Source organism: Betta splendens, chromosome 6 (genome assembly GCF_900634795.4).
Source record: "Betta splendens chromosome 6, fBetSpl5.4, whole genome shotgun sequence".
Taxonomy (NCBI): domain Eukaryota; kingdom Metazoa; phylum Chordata; class Actinopteri; order Anabantiformes; family Osphronemidae; genus Betta; species Betta splendens.
Genome location: NC_040886.2, coordinates 9,101,752 through 9,113,642, shown reverse-complemented (window position 1 = coordinate 9,113,642; position 11,891 = coordinate 9,101,752). Strand labels below are relative to the sequence as shown.

The 11,891-nt window shown below is 49.3% G+C and overlaps 1 non-coding gene across 1 annotated transcript in view; it reads right to left on the bottom strand.

Moving 5' to 3' along the window:
• The window catches only part of LOC114857097 (uncharacterized), a 57,610-nt gene extending 46,457 nt beyond the window's left edge, over positions 1-11,153 (bottom strand). The window contains exons 1-2 of the transcript XR_008695012.1: positions 11,023-11,153; positions 2,287-2,347 (exon numbers count right to left, since the gene is read on the bottom strand). This is a non-coding gene — a transcript (uncharacterized LOC114857097). The remainder of the gene's footprint in view (positions 1-2,286; positions 2,348-11,022) is intronic.
• Between the last annotated feature and the right edge of the window lie 738 nt (positions 11,154-11,891).

The window sequence follows — 11,891 nt, the reverse complement described above, 5'->3', positions numbered from 1 at the left end:
CAGAGGATCGGTCCAAAACGCTGCAATTTGTAAAAGTGGCTTTAGAAAAAGGAATAAAAAACACAAGACCAATTGCAACATCAAACTTGCACATGTGGTGGAAGAAGGACGGCCACGGCCACGTTCAGTATAGTGATGGATGCACATGCAGGTGGGGCAGCGCAGGCCGAGGAGCCTCCTGCACAGCTGCGCCGTGTTCACTGGACAGCGCGGCTGCTGTTGCTGCGATGGGGACTGATAGCGACGGCAGCCCCTCGACTGGAACCAGTGCGATATGGCAGGAAGGAAGTGGACCTGTTATTGTTATGAGCTCAAAGGCTCTGGGTGGTCCATACACAAAGAGGCACTCTCACATTTAACTCCTCGACTCACTGATTTAGCCTCCCCGAACACCTGCTAGTTCCTCTCCACGCAAGCCGCTGCCGCTCTGGAGCTCGTGCATGCGCTCCTCCCAACTTTCATACACAAATATTATCTCCCAATCTCTTTTCCACGCCACCAGTTCAAACTGCTTGCAGTAAAAACATCCTCGAGGACCCGGCGACTCCAGAAAGCGGCTGCACGCTTACAGGGCCCTTCAGTAAACACCTGCACGTACATGTCGGCGGAGTGATGGGCTCGTCGGCCACGGGTTCGTTTCCACGGCCGTCTGTCAGTGGATGACGCGAGCCGGTGCTGGGGCAGAGATTCATTACGGCTGTGGCGCGGCGCAGGCCTGTCCGGGCAACGCGCCGGGCCTCGGCCAGGACGAGCGGGACCACGCTAACGTGCGCAAGCGGCGCGCATTAGCATGAGAGGGCTGTGAAAACACCAGGGGGGGGGGTGCCTTTTAGCAGCTCTTTGTTCACCAAACATCAAAACTCGAGACCTGAGGCCTGAGGGGGACACCGGTCTCACCCAGCAGCCACCTCTCTGCCACAGTGACCCACACAAACCAGTGGGTGGACGTCGGCCAGACAGGAAGCGCTCGCAGCGATCCGCCGAGAAGGAGGCGAAACCTGCCCCCTGCCCCAAAACACAGTGCCCCTCTCCAATAGCACAGCATGGCCCCCGCGGCCCTGCCTCCCGTCTGGCAGCGCCGCCATTAGCGAGATGATCGCTCACTGACGAGCGCTCAGCACCTCCAGAACCCCCGATAGAACAGGGCTCAGCGAACGTTTGGCGCTTGACATCTGTGGCAGCTTTGTTGCCTGTACATCTTACTAACACTCAGGCTCTGAAAGCGTTGTTTCAAATGACCAATAAATAACTGAGAACAGAAACAGTGGAAACATTCATCATTCCATTCTTCAGTTCAAAGGTTCTCCAGCTAACACCACTGAAAGCACCATGGGTTCTTGTCTTTTTTATTGTTGATGACATATCTGGAACCAATAACACACTGTTGGGAGTGTAAATTAATTTCCAGCACAGAATATCCTTAAAGACAAAGAAGCAAATGTGTTCCTTGGTGAAAGTCCTGTCAGGAAGTCTAGTAAGAAAAATAATGTGTCGACCTTGAGTCCTGGAGGAAGCGGAGCTCTGGAGCCTGGTGTTCATATTCTTCGAATTTCCTCCATGTTAATTTAATCAATTATGTATTTACCTGCAATCTGCAGGCTGTGCGTTTTTCACAGCAGAGGAGAGGCACATTGTACCTGGTAGCAATTTAGGGATTCAGACAGTTCCCATGACAAGAAGCCATTTAGGGGCTGATCTTACTATTCAGAGGTGACGTTTAATAAAGTCTTAATCGCCCATGACAACAGATCACGATTGTTTACAAGTAAACGCAGCAACACAACATTTAAAAAGTTACACCTCACAGTCAGTCACAATCTGTGTGTATACAGTATAGAAAGCATCCCTGCAAGCCACCGCTACTATACCACTGCCCCCTAGTGGCTGGCCCCCGCATTGCACACTGATCTCTACTGTACGCGACCAGCAGCCCTTCCAGCGGCTCCTCAGCATTTTCTGCTGCACACATCAGTCACACGAGAGCTCCGGGGATGTGCAGACAGCGTGAGGAGCTGTCTGATGACAAAACCCAGCTACGCCATCACAACATTTCCGTAGCATGTGTTTGCCAGTTACTACTGACGGGCAACAAAGTGGGGTGAGCCTGCATTCTTTAAAAAACGTGAGCGTTTAAGAGCAAGATGAACTTCACAGATATGGAAGAGTTACAGCTACATGAATGATGAGTCTGAATACAATTATGCTGATACATCATGAGGTGTATGAGAGCAGCATATGCACTAATGCAGGTAAAATAGATACACATGCAAAAGATTTTGTACTCACTGACTCAGGGTTTTTTTGAGTTGATCCTCGTCCCGTTTTTTTTCTGCTGCTTGACACTTTCCTGTTGAAGATAAAAGTTAAAACGGTCATTTACTCACTCTCCTATTCATGTGTTTGACAGTAGCAGCAAGCATAAGAAAACAGCTACACACATATCTCCCATTTGAACCCCCCCAAGAAATAATCATATTAAAGAAAATAAAAGCCAGACAAATATCAAATATCCTCTCCCACTTCATGAGAAAGCTAACCATGAAATAGTAGAGTTGCCTCAGTGCTTCTTGGACACACTTCAGTAAGTGAAAGCCTGAATATCTCTGGCAAGATAAACAATGCAACAGTAGAAAACAATGCAAATCAATCAGGGGAATGACACCAGAGCAGCCCAGCCCATCTATTGCAGCAGCACCAAGCAGCCTGCCAAACCCTGGGACCACTGTGAAGTCACACAAAGCTTCATGTGTCAGCGCTCGAGGCTAATGAGACAAATACGATTCATGCTCAGCATCGGCATAAAAGGCCCGACGCTTGGGAGCAACAACTGCGCTTTGTCAATCGCACTCAGGAGCCGCACAAAGCAAAAGGTGCAGTGGCCGTGAGTGAAGGCTGCAGATCCTGGGACGGGACGGTTCGTGACGATCCACGCGGCTACTTGTGGGAGCACGCAGGGTCCCGAGGAGCCGGAGGAGCACGCATCCACCTGGCCTCCAGCACAGAGTGATATATTAGTGGAAACCCTGACAGTGACTCACGTTACGGCACCGTTAGGCACTCGGGGTTAATTCCACCTGAACCCCGTCCAGCTGGATGACGACAATATGCAATTTATTTCTGGTCCAGTCTGAACAAAGGGCCATAAAAAGAACACAGTCGCAACCTGAAGGGAAGAAGAAAAAAAACTTTTGCTTTTCAAATGAATTTAATCAGACTTTTGGTCACTTTTTACGAGTCAATAGTTGTTTGTCAGCGCCGAGGCCCAACAAGGCTCTGTTGTGAATAATGTCATGCTAGCATGTTGAGGCTGAAGAATCAAGGGCAGGGCTGATGAGGCATTACAGCACAGAAAATACCCCAAGCTAGAGATTCTTTGTGGGGGGAGATCATCTGCTTACACTTTAGCCAGACTGTATGTGGTACAGTAGGTTTTCGAGGACTAGAGCACGGCCGCCAGAACAATCGAGCGCGTTTCAGCTTCGCCAGCGCGGTCGTGTAGCGCCGAGGTGAGAGCGCCGGTGGTGGGACGCAACGGGCTCATGTGGAAGGCATTGCACGCAATTACAGTACAGTAGTAGACACTTATACGAGCTATGAAATATGGACACAGGAAGAACCGGTGGGGAAGGATGCTATGCTAGCAGACAGGGTTTGGGGCCAAGCGTGCGTCTCGGTACCAGTGGCTACAAGTCATTAAGGCGAGAGACATAAAAGAGATTATTAAGGTGGAGGACAGGATGCAACAAAATAAAGGTGTTTGTGCTAGCTGGCCTCAGTTTACTGGCTTCAGGGCAGGTGAGAGGCGTCCAGTGGGTGCGTTGATCTTACCTGATCCTCTACAATGTATTTGTGCTTTGAAGCGAACAGAAAGCGTTTGTTGTAGCTGTGTGAATATTCGTGGAGGTGACGGGGTCGTCCTCTACACAGTGACAGCTCCCAGTCAGGCCCCGCAGCCGCTGACTGGCTCCGAATCCACAACGACAAGGCAACTGTGCAGACGCGAGTCCAAAACGAGGCGCTACGCTGTTTCGTGCACATGGTTCGAATCAAGGTGGATTGGCTGGGCTCAGTGTGCAGTGTTTGAAAAGTGTTATTTTCAAAGGCCCACAGGCCTCCTTTGTCAAGGTCCATGTACTGCGCAGTGTAGGTTTCCCCTCGTCACACGCGGGGACGGATCTCTGGAAGAGACAGAGGAAACCGGTCTGAGAACAAACACTGGCTGCGCGCGAGGATGCTCCGCCGCCCTGCGGAGCCGCGTGCCAGCGCAGATTAGCGACACCCGAGCCACCAGGAGCCCGCGCCCCACACTTGGTTCTTATCAAAACCAGGGCGACCCGCGAGCGGCGGGGGCGGAGGAGCCCGACCCGCTTCTCCTCATCCAAGAAATTGAATGATCTTCAGCCTCCTGGAGTCCGTTCGGGAGCGACAATGTTCACACGCTCGGCTGTTTTCAGGCCTTGTTATCTGAGAATGGGGCTGCTCGCCCCGAGTGGAAATGGAAAGAGCGCAAACAAAATACATGTGATATTCCCAGAGTTAACTATGAAACCTGGCTAAACAGTAACAGGCCAAACAAAAAGCCACAAATGTTCCGACTTACAGGGGAAATATTACAACAGAAAGGCCCGGTGGAGGGCTAGGGATGGGGCCGACACTCATCAATCCATGTTTGTTTATGTGTAAATGACAGAAAGCAAAATGTCAGACGGGCTCCGGGGCCTGGACCATAGGGGCCTGTGGAAAAAACAACACTCCCTCATCCAGAGGTGCCACAAATCAAGCTACGGTGATTGCAAGGCTTCTACCTCTGCTCCTCCTTTCAAGTTCGGGGTCCTCCTCACCACAGACGCCTCTGGTTTCCCACCGCCACCGGGACACCCAGCCAGAAAGACGAGTCAAATAAACTGCCATCAAACTGTCATTCGATCGTCCTGCAGGCCGCTCTCTGTGGAAAATCGCGGCGAGAGCGTTTTTGTGTGTTCTTGAACTGCCACAGCTGTTTTCCCCATTCCCCCCTGTTATTCCCAACACAGATCATTTGGGCAGATGTACACTCCACCTGGGGCAGAGCTGACAACCGTGGCTTATTACAGACGTAGGAAACATATTCTATCAGGCGAAGGCCTTCGAATTCGTTGGAACGGTGTCATGGCATCACGCGGCCTAACGGCGCGATAATTCATCTTTCCTATAATCCAAACACCACCATCTGACCTCCTCCCACCGCTCCCCTGACAGCCCCTCACATCACCCACCAAGCTCTTCATCAGCAGGCTGCTGCGGCCTTTCCACTGATGCATCCAGTATGACTATACGACTGTTTAAGCTCGTTTTACAGGCTCCCGAACCCCCACGCGCACCCACAGACACTATAGCTCTGTGTAGCCTCTGAGGCCCGGGGGCCTGACATGTGGAATCCATCACGGCTAAGAGATTGGATCTAAATGGAGAAGTAATACAGAGGTGGATCAATGACATAGATCAAATCAAAGTACATTAGTACAAGTGGTGACCCTACAGGTCATAGTGAAGGAGGAAGCCCTGCTCTGTAAAGACCTGGATTACATATCATGTCACAATAAACAACGCTTGCAAAGGTTTTGACAATATTTCCTCTTTCCACCCACTAGTGAATGTGTAGTACCTGCGCACAGCTCTCATGCCTGGATGACAGTAAGTCGTACTGTAGGTCAGGCAGGCAGGAGCTGGGCCCAGATCACTGTACAAATAACAGTAGAGCAGCAGATGCCAACAATGGCTTTAGAGTAGAAGACACTAAATGTGGAGAAGACTCAGGGTGACATTTCCCCCCCCCCAAACTCCATCGACTGGTCTCCAGGTCCCAGATGTTTACAGGCTGTTGTTTCACAAATCCAATTCAACTTTTTGTTCCCCTTAATTTGTAAATGGGGCATTTTCCCGTTTTAAATGTAATATGTCTCAGATATGTTTTCTTCACCTTCTCTATATAATATCTATATCTATATAATGTTTGGAAGCGTGATCGTAGGTCAGATCTGGTTTAACATGATCAGTGTCGCAGTAAACTTGGGCGTGGTGCTGATGCTGATATCTCACCCCCGCTATCAGCCCAATATTTCTACATGTCTACATATTTATTTCTTTCCACTTCATTCATGCAGATGTGATCTTTCTACGATGAGTCACAGTGGGAACATGGGAAGCGCTTCACTTACAATGACTAAACACAATCAGCTGTCACACTTGCTGTTTTCTCTTCTTGAGAGAAAGAACACAGCGTACAGCGCAGTGCTCAAAGCTTCAGCTCCAGGTTTTGCTTTGAAAAACGTTTTTTCTCTGTATTAATACAGTATTTGTGTCCAGGATCTGAGCTGGACCACACAGCGGTCACGTTGTCGGATCGTCAGGCTGCACACCTGCCTCGCCTTTAAACAGGCAGGAGTCTGCACGCATGGGAACCATCTGCCTTCACCTCCCAGTTCTGCCAGAAATAGAATAAATAAAGTGCTGTTTTGCATCTCGGTTTAAAGTTACATCACCACAAGTCTCAAATCCAATCCACGTGGCTAATTTGCATAAAACCACATGTGGATCTCTTGCATTTACGGCTCCATGCGCGTTCTAGGTTTGCACGTGTTTTGGTGACTGGTGTCATCCTGCATTATTTAGCGCACGGGTCCAGCATGATCTACTGGCGTGACAGTGGAGCGGCTCCATCCAGTAGTAAACTATCCAGTGCTGCAGTCCATAGTGTTTATCTTGATGTACTGTATGTTTTTACTGTAAAGCCACAGGCACACACATACTTCACCTGTGTTTGACTCACACAAGAAATATCTTCAGGTCTGAGCTGGTCGGTATTTTGTGTGTATAGCCTCATGGTAATAAAAGTTCCTGATTTACACATGTTTCACTGCAGCATCAGCACGTTGCACGTTCCCAGTTCTTATATTCGCCTGCTTTTTTTTAGGTTTTTTTAGGTTATTAGGTTCATTCCCTGTACAGCGACCTTCACCTCGCTTTAGACTGGATGTGATGCTGTGTGGCAGGTGTCACACAATGTCATCTGTCCATAGGATGAATCTGGTCCCTTTGGTTATGAGGCGTAGTTACAGTACATCATGTGCTAAAAGTCTCGAATGTGTGATTAATCTCCATCTCATCCAGGGAAACATCTCTTTTGTCATCAACTACACTTGTTTTGAGCATGTTTACAAACCCTTTGATGCATCTGAGCTCACAGGTGTCTCTTTAAGAACATGACCACACATTTTGACCACTTTTATCTTACTTAATGTTCATAGCTACAGTCTATATTATATCTAGTGTATATAACAACAACAACAACAACAACAACAACAACACCCATTTATTCACGGAAGTGACACTTAGGCTTGTCACATTACAGGCTTCCTCGACCAAACTTCCTGAAAGGCCCCCCCAAAAAACATGGGGCGTTTAGGAAATCGCAGAAAAATCCTGAATGCGACCGTTAAGAATGCGTCTGTGTGTTCGCATTGTTAGCAAGCTCCCCTACCCGCTGGCCGTGTGATGGGGAAGAGCTGAACCAGATGCTGGAGAATTAGGCCTCGAACATGCGCGTGCGCGCTCCCTGGAGGCTCCCACGCCCACGCAACAACAAACAACAAACACCTATGGCCTCACTTCAGCCGCTCGGGCGCGTTCCCCTTCGCAGACACGGGCGCGGACCAGAACAGCTGCCTGCAGCTGGACGGCGCCGCTGTCCTGCAATCACTGGCTGTCAGGTTTAGCGAGTTCACTCCGTGTGGGCCCTGAAGCCTCGCTAGTTCTTCAGGTCGTTTCCTATCTCCCGGGGGCCTTCCGAGGGCCACCGCCAGCCACACTCACTCCGTCATGTTGCCGAGCGGTGACAACACGGCCGCCGGGTGTTTTCCTGATCCCGCGTCTTACTGTCTAATTGTGCTAAACCGCAGCTGAGCCGAGACACAGCTGGGTACGACAACGTTCACCTAGATTTTCTGGGCTGAGCGCGGATGAGCTCAGCGCTGCAGGCAGGGCGCATCCTCCGAATGAAAAGCTTTTTGTTCTGCCATGATTGCAAAGATAATCGCTGGAAGGCAACTAAGACCCCTGACGTCGCTCGCATCGCGGCCGCGTCGCCGCGATCCGCCGTCCCGTCTCGCGGCCTCCTGCCGGACGGCCCCACGCCGCATGGATCGATTCACATCCTCCTCCCCGCGTTTCCTGTGTTTTTCGTCTAAAGCGGCACATGTGATATATTTTGCACTGGGAGATTTAATGAGGATCTGGTTCTAGTTTCCCCCTCTCTCAGTTCTGCCACACGCTCTCTGGAGGTCATTAGGAAAAACAAAGAGTATGTCAGGACGTGACAGGCTTCAGAGGAGGCATGAAGGTGCTGAGAAATGTGTTGGGCACGGTGCGTGGAGGACAGAAACCCTCAGATCATACATATAACGCCGCATAGTAGAACCTTCACAAACACGGCCCATGAAAACCCATGCATGTTGGCTTTAAACATTCTGATACTTCAGGCCTTTCCCAAGGGAAGTCATTTACTGTAGCTGTGGAGAAAAGGTTTTTTTTCCTCCAACAGAAGAAGAACATAGTAATTAGTCAGAGCGATGAAAGTCACCACAGCTACAACACAACCACAACCTTCATCAACAGGCGAAGCACCACAGCAGCTGGTAATATTTTTCACTATGCTAAAATATGTGATTTTAAATCATCATAAGTGGATCAGTCCTAGAGTTAAAGTTCAGGAAGTGCTCTGGGTAAATAAACCGACCAATAGCATCAAAGCTGCAGCCGAAAGGTCAAATCGGCCGGTGACCTCTTTGATGTGTAGCGCCACTGGAGGAGAAGCTGAATATCCGCTTCCCAAAGCATCTTGTACAAGAACAGATAAAGGCTCTGCGTCGCCTGAGCTCATTGGTCGCTTCACATGAGCCAGCACATATTTCTGGTGCGCACCAGAGACACGCGATTACTGCAGCACAATGTTATGGAAGCTGAAGCGCCGCTGCAGCCAAACTGTGTTTATCCATATGCGAGTAACAGGGCCAGGCTGCTGTCTGTCGCTCCCACTCCATCCCACAAACACTACATTGTCCTAAATATTATTATAAAAAATGCAAGAAACGATGGCAAGCATCGTAGTCGGTTGTAACAGTTGTGATGGTTCCCAGCTGACACATCGTTTAGCTCTGCTCTTCCTCAGCTCTCTGCTCATCCTCCACCTCATTCAAAAGTGTCTTGATCCATTTTGCATCCAAAGATCACAGTGTTCACGCCACCGATCACTGCAGCGTCAGAACAGAGGCTTTGTGCGAGTCATAAATTCTGAATGAGTCCGATCCTTTTGATTTCTCCGTGTCTTTCTCCTGTTTCAGCCTGGTTGAAAGTCATTATAACCCGTTTGCTGCTGTCCAGCCATACAGTGACTGCACAGCCAATGTGTCTGCAGACACACTTAGGTGAGAAGCATGTGAACCCCCCCCCAGTCAGAAAAGGGGACTTCTAGCTGGCTCATAAAATCTCCCTCAAAACAAACACACAAACCACAAAAAACGAAGGGAAACATGTCTCTCCTCGCTCCATACACAAACACGGCATAATTTAATGTGAGATAGTCCACCACAGCGGCTCCCTGAGGATTCTGGCAGGTTAATGTGTTAATATAAGCAGCGATGGTGGGATGCAGAGTCAGACACTGGTTCACAACAACTCACAGAAACATCCCGTGGCCGGTTTTCCTGGGCTGACCTCCCGGAGCGTGTCTGCCAGAGCAAAACACGCTCTGAGATATCGAGCATATGCGGCTCCAGACGAAGCACTGCACTGCGCGCCACATCTGGCACAATCATATTTTAACCATAACACAGATAAGAGGAGGCCACTCAAGCACGGCCTCGCACGGAGCGCGCGCGCGTCTGCGGAACGAAAGGAAAATTGGAGTTTGCTTTCATCACGGGGTTTTGCGGCGTTAACAAACACGCAGTCGTTCTCCCATGGAACCAGAGCCGACCTCCGAGCTGGACGGCCCCTCTCGCTCCCCAATGCCTGTGGAAACAAAGGCCCATTCTGGAGTGTTTAAACTCCACTAACTGTGAACATGCAGTCATTTCCGTCGCTGACCTATATTGCAAAAACACAGCAGCGGCTCTCGCGTGAGCGGAGCCGCGTGCGCTTCGCCAGGGAGCGTTTCACAATAAGAGCCTCGGTGTCAGGTACTGGAGAAACTATTCATTATCAGCCCTCTTCCCATGAGTCTTATTATCAGGACGGAGGAAGCGTCGATCTCATTACATTTCCCAAGCTTACAGTAAACATGGGCGCTCAATAACTCATAATGAAACTTGCCCCCTAATGTCATTTGAGTGCTAATTAAATGTGTTCGTCGCCTGTTCAAACAGACCACAGAGCACAATGAATAAATGCCTCTGGTTCAAACACTTTATATCTGCGAGCACGACTTGATGTTTACGGCACTGTGGCTCATAAAACACGCACGGCCTCCAAGGAGCCCGACATGATTTATTGCAAGTCACACACCCACCCACTCTTATTAACACCACAACACAGACACCAAACACTGATATTGTTCCCAGTCCAATGAATTATACCATGGCTAGATTGTAAGTAATTAAAAAAACGGGGAGGGCATAGAAATCTAAGGTTAATGGCCAAATATGATTGAAGGATCTACTTGTCTGCCTTTAAGTCACAATAAATACTCTACAAGTGCAAGAAGAGCTTCAACAAACTTGAGTTGCGTGTTTAAGTTGATGCACCTGCTTCGTCCTTTACCATTAATAAGGCGTCTGGTTTCCGCCACGCGCGACCCTCAAACCGCGTTTCGACCACAACAGCTCCACGGCGCACGCGGAGACGCGGGCGCGCGTCGCTCGGCGCGTCGCGGGCCCTGTCACGAGCCGCTCCCTCCTCACGTCATCACGTCCCGTGTCCATCTCCAGGACGGCGACGCAACGCGCGTTCGGGTTAACGGCAGAAACGCCCAATAAATGTTCAACTTACCCGTCGGCGCTAAACTCAAACGCGTTCGGGGGCGATAAGTCCGCAGAGTCAGCGCGGTGCCAAGCTCAAAACCCGCTGACCAGGAAGCGTTTAGCCGCTGCGTGGATGAGCTGCACCCCTCCTCTCTCCCACATCTGGACCGTGAACTGAAGCAGTACCTCCCATCCAGAGGCAGCTGCACTCTGCGCACCCACTCCTCACAGTTTCTGCCACTTCGCCTAAGCAAAGGGATTCCCTGGCGATTTAAATGCGTTTTTTTAAGGTTGACCTAAAGTAAATGACAAACTGAAGGAGACACGTCTCAATACCAGACTGTTTGTTGAGTCTAGTGGCGAAACCACTAATCTTTATTCAGGGTCTAATCTACAACAAGGAGCTTTTAGGCATCAAGCCTGCATCAATCCAATCAATTCTATACAGCATCAGGTACTGAAGCTATGGCTCACAGGTAATTGGACAATGACAAAATGTATCAGTTTTATATTATTTATATCATGGGATCAAAAAGGCTTTACAAAATATAACACTTAACTCAATAACAAATAATAAAGCATGTGTTGGTGCTTCAAACCATAGAGAACCATAGAACGATTTCCTCCATAAAGAAAACCCCATCTCAGGAATACTGAGGTCAGTTCTCTGCTCACATCCAGCCAAGTGCTGCAAAGCTATTCACAATGCAGATGGAGAAAGAGGAAAATATAATAATCACCCCTGGTCAAGTCAGCTGCTCAATCTCAGAAAAGCAGTAAACTGACAGAAGAAGAAGAAAGATGAAAGTTTACACTTCAGACACATCTTGGTTGTTTCATCCATTGTGGCAGCATATAAAGATGAAGTAAAAGCCCTCAATGTCCAATGTGTCTGTT